The sequence below is a fragment of the Furipterus horrens genome, unplaced genomic scaffold (assembly GCF_987537825.1).
Source record: "Furipterus horrens unplaced genomic scaffold, mFurHor1.1.pri manual_scaffold_4, whole genome shotgun sequence".
NCBI classification, from domain to species: domain Eukaryota; kingdom Metazoa; phylum Chordata; class Mammalia; order Chiroptera; family Furipteridae; genus Furipterus; species Furipterus horrens.
This window is the reverse complement of record NW_028327174.1, coordinates 50,344,456-50,355,534: the sequence shown is the minus strand read 5'-3', so window position 1 is coordinate 50,355,534 and position 11,079 is coordinate 50,344,456. Positions and strand designations below refer to the sequence as shown.

At 41.2% G+C, this 11,079-nt stretch overlaps 1 pseudogene; it reads left to right on the top strand.

The window, feature by feature from the left end:
* The first annotated feature begins 5,537 nt into the window (after nt 1-5,537).
* LOC150011716 (cytochrome b5 pseudogene) lies at nt 5,538-6,291 on the top strand (annotated as a pseudogene).
* Nucleotides 6,292-11,079: the final 4,788 nt, after the last annotated feature.

The window sequence follows — 11,079 nt, the reverse complement described above, 5'->3', positions numbered from 1 at the left end:
ACATTAAATTCATGATAAATAGATGCCTCAGAGGAGGATGGGAGGGAAAATGAGATTAAGGAAAGGAGGTTTCAACATATTTATAATGTCCTCTTTTTATAAGAAATTATCTAAAGCAAAAGTTATGAAATTTCAGCCTGGCCTGGTGGCTCAGGTGGTTGGAGCATTGTCACATACACTAAAAAGTGGTGGTTTGATCCCTGGTCAGGACATATGGGAAGCCAACAATGGATGTTTCTGTCTGACATTGATGTGTCTGTCTGTCTGTCTGTCTGTCGCTCTCCTCTCTCTCTCCTCTCTCTCTCCCTCTCTCTCTAAAATCAGTAAGTATATCCTCAGGTGAGTACGTTTTAAAAAGTTGTGAAATCTTAACATTTGTTAATTCTAAGCAATGGGCACTTGGGACATTTATTATTATTTTTTGTGCTTTTCTACCCCCCCCCCCGCAACTATTTAAATTGAAATGAAATACAAATTTTTAATATCACAAAAATATCTATTTGTTTTAGGTATGTGTTAAGTGCTTCTATTTTGATTGGGTCTGTGTTCATAAAATCCAATATAGGAAGATCAAATATGAATGGGTGAAGCAAGCAGGGTTTGCTTATAAAACAGATTTTTTTTTTAAACCCTGCCTGCCTCCTGTCAATAAAGATATTTGAATTTACCTGACCCCAAACCCTTTGCTTTCAGGCCCTGACATACTTTTTCCCTTTCTCCTCTCCTCTCCCCAATCCATGGGAGGGAAATACTTCATATTGCGATATGAGTCCTTTCCTTTCTTATCTGGCCAAGACACTATGCCCATGCCCTTGAACACTTTGCCAAGGAAGCCAAATGCTTGGCAGTCATTGTTTGTTCAACAACACTACCTTACTTGCCATGTTTTCCCCTGAGGCAATAAGCATAAAGCCAACTAACTGTTTGATAGGGGGGAATTAGAGGAGAAACAAAGCAGAATGTCTTAAATTATGACTTAAATCAGCAAACCGTAGCTGCCATGTTTGGAATGTCTGCTGTGTGATAGGCACAAGGTTCTTAAGATGGACTTTGTCTCTCCATCCCTCCTTCTTTATTTGTCCATATCATTGTCTACACTTACATTCCTACTCTACCCACTAATACTAAGCTAAATTGTATATAAGCTGCTTCCCAGAAGAGGCTGGAACTTGGTTTTCAGAAAGCAGAAATATTCTTAGGAAATGGCTCAAGGAGACTATTCCTATACAGGACAGAAATGGCTGTCACCCAGTCAATTCTGAAAATCCCCAGCAGTATACGTCCAACCTAAAGTCAGAGGACTTTCCTGACTAGTGTGGCTCAGTGGGTTGGGCATCATCCCACAAAGCAAAAGGTTGCCATTTCCATTCCCAGTCAGGGCACATGCTTGGGTTGTGGGCCAGGTCCCCAGTTGGGGGCATGCGAGAGGCAACCAATTGGTGTTTCTCTGCACATGACGTTTCTCTCCCTCTCTTCTTCCCTCCCTTACCTCTTCTCTGAAAATAAATAAAATCTTTTAAAAAATAAGTTAGGGGACCACGTGAAGGGTGACCAAGCATTCATTTACCTGGGTCTGAGGGCTTTCCAAAGGAGGTGGGACTTTCAGTGCTAAAACCTGGACAGGCAAGCCAGGGTGTTGTTGGGACAGAGTAAGAGTGGAAACAGTCAGGAAAGATGGCAGGAAAAGAGAAAGCTAAGTGACTTCCAGCCACAGAAATGAATTTGAAGAAAATTCTGTTGGGTTTCCAATTTCAAAGAGTGTAGATGCTGCTAATGATCAAAAAGCAAAGCTAAAAGATCTTAGATCTCTTAGGCTTTGTAATATCTTCATATTTGTAATTTTTTATCCTTTGTTTCTTATTAATGAGCAGAGGTAAAAACCCTTGTGATTATAGGTTATTTTAATTTTATTTTTACTTTACTTTCTTTTTAAAAAAGATTTTATTTATTTTTAGAGAGAGGGAAAGAGAGGGAGAAAGAGAGGGTGAGAAACATCGATGTGAGAGAGAAACAACGATCAGTTGCATTTCGTATATGTCCGGACCCGGAACAGAACACACAACCCAGGCATGTGCCCTGACTGGTATTTGAATCAGTGACCTTTGGCTTTGCTGGATGACGCCCAACCAACTGAACCACACCAGTCAGAGCCTGAAGCCCATACTTCTAATTGTTAAGCTCTACTGCCTCCTGAAGCCGAGGGTTTTTATGACTAGGGTTAATTTTAGCTTTCTAGTTCTAGAAATTCTCTCTCTCTCTCTCATATATATACATCCCTTAGAAACCTAGCCTTTCTCCCAATAATCAGCAACCCCTAAGGCAGCAGAAAGTAGCCCAGGCTTGACTTATAGTCACAGTGTCCAGACTTCTGGCAGGCTGAAGATAGCATCTTGACCAAGTTATGGTTCAGTTCCTGAGCCTTAAGGTGGAACAGTCCCTTGGCTACTTTCCTATAAGACTGGACAGAGGGACCTGGAAAAGACCTCAGAGCTGTCCTCAAGACCTGAAGAAATGATTCATTACCTGTACCTAATTTCTGATCAATCAGCTCCCAGCATAACCCCAACCCCTAACCCATCATGTCTTGTAATTTTGCCCTACATAATTTAACCTATGCACCTTTGGACTTCAGGTTTCGAGCATTAGCTTCCTATTCTCCTGGATGGCGCCACTCATAATAAAATGGCCAATATTTCTTTATTGCAGTTCTTTGTGTCCAGTGTTTGGCTCTGCTAACACCAGGTGGACAAACTCTGTTCTGTAAAACTCTCATTGTAAAATTGACATGTATAGTTAATATAGTTTTGTAAAATTGTGTTTGTGTGCATTTTTAATAGAGCCCTTGAAAGAAAATGGCAGTTGTACTTCAAGGGCTAAGGGAGAGTAAGAGGATATGGGGAGGAAGATGAGAAGATAGCAACAGGTTCTGAATTCCAGATATTAGGGAGGAAAATGTGGCAGAGTTAAAGAGATAAAAAGCAGTCTGAATTCCTCAGCCTAGAGAGGAGAGGGGCTGGGATGAGGGTGGAGAACAACTTGGGAATGAGTTGGAGCCCTAGTCTACACTTAACCTTACAGAGGCCAATGGTGTTCCCCTACAAATGGGGATAAACATGGCTTTCCTGAGGTCATTTATTTTATATCTCACACCTTTCCTTGTCTACTTTTATAAGCCCAATCTCTCCTTCTGATCGCAAATGTACTGACCTTGTTCTGCCCAGTGGTTATGAGAACAAGCAGCTAACAGGAATGAAACATATTTAAGTCCACACCATCACCTATAAATGTATGTGAGTATTTAGCATTCTGCATAAGATTCAGGAGGAGCCTTTTCATTTCCCAGGTCTCATTTGCATATTCACTGACATCTGAAGGACAAGAGTGAAGAAAATTGAGCTTTCTTTTTCCAATCACATTATTACAGACTATTATTACTGAAGCTTGGCAAGAGGAGAAAAATAAACAGCTTGCAATTTTTTTACATTAATTTTTCTTTTTCACTGATTTTTATTTTTAGAGAAAGAGAGGGGAAGAGAGAGAAATATTGATTTGTTGTTCTACTTATACATTCATTTGTTGATTCTTGTATGTGTCCTGACCAAGGACTGAACTACAACCTTGGTGTATTGGAAAGATGATCTCATCAACTGAGCTACCCCACCAAAGCAGCTTGCAATATTTTTAAATATCAACTCAGCCCCTTTCAGTGCAGTGATAATAATAACAAGAGTATTAGAAGAATGCTTTCCTCTTTTCAAAGTATTTTTCCAGCTGCTATTTCACTTAATCTGCATGATAAATCAGTGGAGAAGGTAATGCAGACATTATCAATTCCATTTACCGATGAGGAAGCTAAAACTCAAATAGATTAAGTCAGTGTCCCTTAAGAGCTATCATAGACTCTTCTTTCTTGAATGCAATTATCTCTTTCCATCTCACTGCGGAACTTCAGTCTGAATTTCCAATTGATTGCTTCAATATTTCCCCGTACTCTGAAGTCTACACTCTTCTATCAGCATTTCCAAGGTCCAAACACTTTACCTTGCCCTCCCTGGTCCTGCCTCTATCATGCAGAGCAAATAGAAAAGGCACTACAGGGACTTCTGGTTGAGATGGCAGCACAGGCAGATGTGGCTCAACTCTTCACACAACCATATCAAAATTACAACTAAAATATAGTATAGCCATCACTCAGAACAATCAGAAATTGAGTTGACTGGAAGTCTGACAACTACAGAATTAAAGAAACCACATCCAACAAGACTAGTAGGAGGGGCGCCAATGTGGAATGGTCTGGTCTCTCACCCATGTGTGGTGGATAAAAATTCAGGAGGGATATCTCAAGAGTGAGGAGTCCCAGCCCCATACCAAGACCCCAGCCCAGGGTTCAACTGCCAGGAAGATAAGTCCCCACAACTTCTAGCTGCAAAAACCAGCGGGGATTGAGTCGATAGAAGAAACTGCTGGAGCCCCAAGCAGTTCCTCCTAAAGAACCCACACATGGACTCACGTGCTCAAACTCACTCCCTCTGGGCTCCAGCACCAGGGTAGTAGCTTGAAAGGCACCAGTGGAACACAAGGTAGAACCTGAAGTGTCTGGCATCAAGTCCAGCAAAGGCCATTGTCCCTTTTTTAAACCCTCCTCCCACAAGCCGGTGCCATATCTGAGACTCCATCAACATGGTTAACACTGTTTGACCCACCTTGGAGATCCCCAGAGACTTGGCCCCACCCAGCTTACCAGCCCACCCAATCTGCTTTTCCATATGAATGGCTTGTCTTGGCTCATGCTTCACAACTTCTTAAATTCTATCAAACAAGCAACAGCTGCCTCAGTGAGCCCCAGGCCTGACACTAGCAGTAGCCAGCCTAGATTCACAGCTTGGCTACACCTGGGAATCTCCAAGCCCAGCACAAGTAGCAGCCATCTCAGATTGCTTTGTAGCTCACACATGGCAGCTCCAGGAAAAACACAGATAGGGGCTGACCTTGGTCTGCACCACCCAGGAAACCCCAGGGCCAGTGCACCCAGTGGACAGTTATAGACCACATTGGAACACCACCACCCTGACCCTGCACAGCTGATCCTCCAGGGAGGGTGGAGGTTCGTGGTCAGTGCTCACAGCCAGTCCTTGCAGCTGACTGGACTGGGTAAATCCCTCCCATTGATCTGCCAACAACAACCAAGGCTCAACTACAAGAGGAGGGTGTACTCAGCCCACATGAAGGCGCACCTCGAGTACCCAGCTTGGGTGATAGGGGAGGCTGTGCCACTGGACCTACCAAGACACGGAGTCAAAGTAGGTCTACCTAATAAATAGAAACAACACAGGAAGGCTGTCAAAATGAGGGGACAAAGAAACATGGCACAAATGAAAGAACAATTCAAAACTCCATAAAAAGAGTTAAATGAAATGGAGATAAGCAATCTATCAGATGCAGAGTTCAAAACACTGCTTATAAGGATACTCAAGGAAATTAGTGAGGACCTCAACAGCATGAAAAAGATCCAATCAGAAATGAAGGATACGGTGGTCCACTCGGCTCAGCTGGTGTGTGCAGGGCCTGCAGCTCGCCCCGCTCCGAAATGGCCGAGGCGTCGGACAAGGCCGTCACGTACTGCACCTTGGAAGAGATCCGGAAGCACAACCACAGCAAGAGCACCTGGCTGATCCTGCATCACAAAGTGTACGATGTGACCAAATTTTTGGAGGAGCACCCTGGTGGGGAAGAAGTCTTACGGGAACAAGCTGGGGGTGATGCCACCGAGAACTTCGAGGACGTCGGGCACTCTACGGACGCTAGGGAGCTGTCCCAGAGGTACATCATCGGGGAGCTGCATCCGGATGACAGAGCAAAGATAAGCAAGCCTGCGGAAACTCTCATTACTACAGTTGACTCTAACTCTAGCTGGTGGACAAACTGGGTGATCCCAGCCATCTCCGCGCTGGCCGTGGGCCTGATGTACCACTTCTACACCGCGGAAGCCTAACCCTGCCCTCAGGCGCCCACGAGAGGACAGACTGCTCTGGATTGGGAAGAAAGAGGCCCGTGCTTGCTGCTTCAACCGACAGAAACCTTCACCCGAAAAGTAATTCTAACACAGCTGATTCCCTTTCCTCCTACCTTAGAAACAAACCGAACCAAAAGGGACTGTTGTCTTCTCTTCACTCTGGAACTTTCGCAGGGCACCTCCTTCTTCACCAACTTTACTTCGCTGTTCTGTGACTACATAATTTACTCACTGTAGCATGATCTTTTAAAAATATATCTGGTGTTTCAAATAAAAAAAAAAAAGAAATGAAGAATACACTAATTAAAATAAAGAACAATTTACAGGGAAACAACAATAGAGTGGGTGAAGCCAATAATCAAATCAATGACATGGGATATAAGGGAGCAAAAAACAACCAATCAGAACAACAAGAAAAAAAAGGAATCCAAAAAATAAAGATAGTGTAAGCCGCCTCTGGGACATCTTCAAGAGGTCCAGCATTTGCATCATAGGGGTGTCAGAAGAAGAGAAAGAGCAAGTAATTGGAAATCTATTTGAAAAAATAATGAAAGAAAACTTCCCTAATTTTGTGAAGGAAATAGATATGCAAGTCCAGGAAGCACAGAGAGTCCCAAACAAGATGAACCCAAAGGAGCCCACACCAAGACACATCACAATTCAAATGCCAAAGGTGAAAGATAAAGAGAGAATCTTAAAAGCAACAAGATGGGAAGGGGCTGTGAGGAAATGGGTGAAGAAGTGAGGGGATTAAAAAGTACAAATAGGTAGTTACAGAATAGCCATGGGGATGTAAAGTGCAGTATAGGAAATGAAGTAGCCAAAGAACTTACATGCACGACCCATGGACGTGAACAATGGTGGGCAGATTGCTTAAGGAAGTGGGAGGCACTGGGTGGAGGCAGAGGCAAAGAGGGGAGAAGCAGGACAACTGTAATAGCATAATCAATAAAATATAATTAAAATTAAAAAAAGAAAACACACGACATATGTATAGCCATCACTTACTGCAACGACTCTCTATATCACAATTTACAATTGATTATTCAAATATTTTCTTTCTTTAGTCTTCTGTATACCTTTTTTCCTTGCCTTACTATGATGATTTTAAAATTGGTCCACAGATTCTTTTTTTTTTTCAAAGATTTCATTTATTTATTTTTAGAGGGAGGGGAGGGGAGGAAGAGAAATATCAATGTGTGGTTGCCTCTTGCATGTCACAAACGGGGGACCAGACCCACAACTCAGGCATGTGCCCTGACTGGGAATTGGACTGGTGACCCTTTGGTTTCCAGACTGGCACTCAGTCCACTGAGCCACACCAACCAGGGCAGTCCACAATTTCTTTGAGACTCTTCCCTTCAGGAGTTGGTGCTTAGCCCTGGCTGGGTGGCTCAGTTGGTTTGGGTGTCATCCCATACACCAAAAGGTTGCAAGTTTGATCCCCAGTCTGGGCACATACTTAGGTTGCTTGTTTGATCCCTGGTTGGGGTGTGTACAGTAGGACATTAACCGATGTTTCTCTCTCACATCGATGTCTCTCTCCCTATCTCTTTTTAAAAAAATCAATGAATAGATCCTCAGGTAAGGATTTTTTTTAAAAAAGGAGTTGGTGCCTGATTCTTCTCCCATTAAGTGTGAGCTGACCTTAATGACTTCCTTCCAATAAGTAGAATAAAATGGAAGTGATGAAGACTAGGGAGACTAGGTCAGAAAAAGCACTGTAGCTTCCTCTCTGCTCTCTCTCTTGGATCACTCATGGTCAGCTACCATGTCAGGAGGACACTCAAGCAGCCCTGTGTAAACGCCCAAATGGTGAGGAACTAAGGCCTTTTGCCGACAACCAGCAAGGAACAGAGTCATCCTGCCAACAGCCATGTGAGTGAGGTGTCTTAAAAGCAATCAAGCCTTCAGATAACTGCAGCCCCAGCCAACAGCTTTATTGCAAGCTCATAAAGAGTCCCTGGGCTAGAAGCACCCAGCTAAGCCTCTCCCAGACTCCTGACTCTTAGAAACTTTAAGATAATGTTTTTGTTGTTGTTGTTATTTCAAGCCTCAAAGTTCTGGGGTAACATATGAGGCAGAAATATATAACTAATACTCTTACTCAGTTTCCTTTCCTGATTCCAGTTGATAATGTGACAAAGCTTAAGGGTGTTACAGCTTGAGCACATTGGAACAAAAAAAGGGAACTAAATGACTAGGAGATTCCATGGAAAAACTAGGCACATGACTGGATTAGTGTTTTAAAACAACCATTCTAGCTGATTTGTGGCAAATGGATTGTAGGAGAGCAAGAGTAGCAAGAAAGGAGTTAAGCTATCACAATAGAACAAGTGAGAGGGGATGAGGGCTTGGACTAGAATGGTAACTTGTTGAGATGGAACAAAGTAAATGAATACTTCTACTGTATGAGGAAGTTTTGTGTTCTGTGTATGGGGAAGACTGGAGGAGGGAAAAGCAACCTGGCTTCTGTCTGAAATCACTTCCTTTGGGGCACCAATGCCTTCTAACTGCTAAATCCAAAAAATCAATGGCCTTTTTCTAATTCTCCTTTTTTCTTCTCCTCCAGGGGCTTAAAACTTTTATTTTCATTCTCACAAATTCTATAGAAATGAACCCAAGTGAAATAGATATGTACATATACATATGTATAAAAAGAATCTGTAAAAATAGATGGTTAAAAATAAAACAAAGAAACAAACTTAAAAAGATTTAAAACCAGTACTATGAAACTAATTTTCTCAAAGTAATAGTAATTTCATTTATTTATTTTTAATTGATTGATTGATTGATTTGAGAGAGAGAGAGAGAGAGAGAGAGAGAGAGAGAGAGAGAGAAACATCGTTGGCTTGCCTCTTGGCTCAACTGGGAATCAAACCTGCAACCCAGGTATGTGCCCTGATGGGGAATCAAAGTGGCAACATTTTGGTATACAGGATGACACTCCAACCAAATGAACAACCCAGCCAGGGGCCACCAGGCCAGGGCCATTGGTTGATTCTTGTAAGTGCCCTGACTAGGGATCAAACCCACAACTTTAGCATATCTCTCAGAAAAACACTCTAACCAACTGAGCTACTTGGCCAAGGTTCAAAGTAATAGTAATTTTAAATTGCTGGTTGTAGTTGGTTTTCTAGGCTTATATACATATTTTATTGTGGTCATCTATATAAAGGAATCTCTTTTATTTTAGAATATCTTTAGTTTAATTTTATTACATCATATAGTCTTTTCCCTTTACAAAGATTTCAACGTGAGGACAAATCAACTTTGATTTTCTTCCTCCTTTTGAGTCACTGGTTGGAAAGGCAACATCATCCATCCTCTTTCAGGATCAGACATTCGAGGAATTCTAATCAGTTTGCATGAAGCAAGGGAGCTCATGCTTGTGACTACTTTTTTGGCTTTGCTGGAACAGCACTACCTGGCTCTCCTTCACCCTCTCAGACTGTTCTGTCTCTGCCTTTCCTCCTGATTCCTCCATATCTATCAATATCTTTTACTCAGGGTTAATACTTGGAGTTATTCTCCACTCTTCTCTCTTTTCTTTTTTCAACATATATTTGTCAAGTCTATGTTAAACACTAGAGATACATTTGTGCAAATAAGCATGGCCCCAGCTTTATGAAATTTTCACTCTAGTGAGGAAGACAGACATCAAGCAATCACCTAAGTGAATATATACAAAGAGCATATGGTTTGTTTTTCTTCCCCAGTCCAGATGTCTCTGCTTTATTTTAAATTTTAAATAGCTTTATTTAGGTATAATTAACATATAACAAACCACATATATAAAACATACAATTTCATGAATTTTGTCATGAAACTATCATTAAATTCAAGGTAATGAACATATATATCATTATCCCCTCAAACTTCCTCATGCCCCCTTGTAATTTCTCTCATCCTTATCCTCTCCTGTTCCTAGGCAACCATGAACCTGATCTCCATCACTATAGATTAGTTTGAATTGTCTAGAATTTCATGTAAGTGGAATCATGCAGAATGTACTCTTTCTATTTTTATTTTTTATTTGGCCTCTTTTACTCAGCATAAATTTGAGATTTATTTATTGTTGTAGTATCATAGTTCATTCCTTTTTATTTCTGAGAAGTACTCCATAGTATAGATTACCCTAATTTGTTTATCCATTCACTGGTGATGAACTTTGGGATTGTTTCCAGTTTTTTACTATTGTAAATAAAGTACTAAGAACATTCATGCACAAGTCTTTGTGTGTCCTATGTTTCTTTTTGGGGGGGTAAATATCTAGGAGTAGAATGACTGAATCACATGGTAGGTATATATTTAACTTTTAAAGAAGCTGCCAAACTGTTTTCCAAAGTGGTTGTAATTTTACACTCCCACCAGCAGTATATGGGAGGTCCAGTTTCTCCAAATCCTCACCAACATCCAGACCAAACTTTTTTATTGTAGGTGTGTAGTGGTATCTCATTGTGGTCTTAATTAGCAATTCCCTAATGACTAATTACATTGAATATCTTTTCATATTTTTATTTATCATCCATATATCTTCTTTGGTGAACTCTGTTCATATATTTTGCCCATTTTTTATCTGATTGCTTGTTTTCTTATTATCGATTTTTGAGAGTTTATACATGTCTGGATATAAGTCCTTTGTCAGATATATGATTTACAATATTTTCTCCTGGTTAGTGGCTTGTTTTTAGTTATCTTAACAATGCCTTTCAAAGAGCATTAGTTGTTAATTTTGATGAAGTCCAATACACCAATTTTTTAAAGGGTCTGTGCTTTTAGAATCATAGCTAAGAAATTTTGCTTCACCCAGGTCACAGAAAAGGGCAAACTGTAGCCTGAAGGAGTAGACTAAAGGGACCAGGACCAAAGACTAAATGAGCCACCAGGGCACTGGACAAGGGAGCTGGGGAAGAAGGAAGAGGCCCAACTGCAGATGATAAGACATTGGGTAGATTTCAGACAAGCAGAGTGGCAAACATGGTTAATTAGCATTCAGCACACCTTCCCATCTCCTTCTAGTGTGCTTTCCTGTACTACAGAGGCTGAAAAGCTAAGGATTATAT